The sequence below is a fragment of the Malurus melanocephalus genome, unplaced genomic scaffold (assembly GCF_030028575.1).
Source record: "Malurus melanocephalus ecotype Western Australia unplaced genomic scaffold, MMel_1.1 scaffold_1926, whole genome shotgun sequence".
Classification (NCBI taxonomy): Eukaryota; Metazoa; Chordata; class Aves; order Passeriformes; family Maluridae; genus Malurus; species Malurus melanocephalus.
This window is the reverse complement of record NW_026625158.1, coordinates 152-1169: the sequence shown is the minus strand read 5'-3', so window position 1 is coordinate 1169 and position 1018 is coordinate 152.

Genomic DNA, 1018 nt, shown 5'->3' with positions numbered 1-1018 from the left:
TTTTTCCCACCTGTCCTCCTCAGCCCCGTGCTGGAGGTTGTAGAGGAGGGAGGGGACGATTTTGTCCATGTGCTGCGGATCCCAAATGTTGGCCTGGAGCTCATCGTTCACCGTCTTCCGCACCACGCCCTGGAGACCCTTGATCCCCGACATACGGATCCTGGGAAAATCCCAAAAATCCCAAAATTCCATAAATCCAGACCCCAAAAATCCCAAAAATCCCTGGAATTCCAGACCCCCAAAATAAAAAAAAACAGAATTCCAGACACCAAAAATCCCCAAAATTCCAAAAATCCAGACCCCGCACCACGCCCTGGAGGCCCTTGATCCCCGACATATGGATCCTGGGAAAATCCCAAAATTCCAAAAATCCCAGAATTCCAGACCCCGCACCACCCCCTGCAGGCCCTTGATCCCCGACATACGGATCCTGGGAAAATCCCAAAATTCCATAAATCCCAAAAATCCCCAAAATCCCAAACATCCAGACCCTCAAAATCCCAAAAAACCCGGATTTCCAGACACAAAAAATCCCAAAAATCCCGGAATTCCAGACCCCAAACCACGCCCTGCAGGCCCTTGATCCCCGACATATGGATCCTGCGGGAAAAATCCCAAAATTCCCAAAAAACTCAGAATTTGAGGCCCCAAAAATCCCCAAAATCCAAAAAACCACAGAATTCCAGACATCAAAATTTTAAAAAAATCCAAAAATCCCAAAAAACCTGGAATTCCGGACACCATAAATCCCAAAAATCCCCAAAATCCAGACCCCGCACCACGCCCTGCAGCCCCTTGATCCCCGACATATGGATCCTGTGGGAAAAATCCCAAAATTCCAAAAATACCATAAATCCTGACCCCAAAAATCCAGATCCAAAGTCCCAAAAATCCCCCAAATCCCAAAAATCCCGGAATTCCAGAACCCGCACCACGCCCTGCAGGCCCTTGATCCCCGACACACAGGTCCTGCGGGAAAAATCCCAAAATTCCCCAAAATTCCAAAAATCAAAAAAAT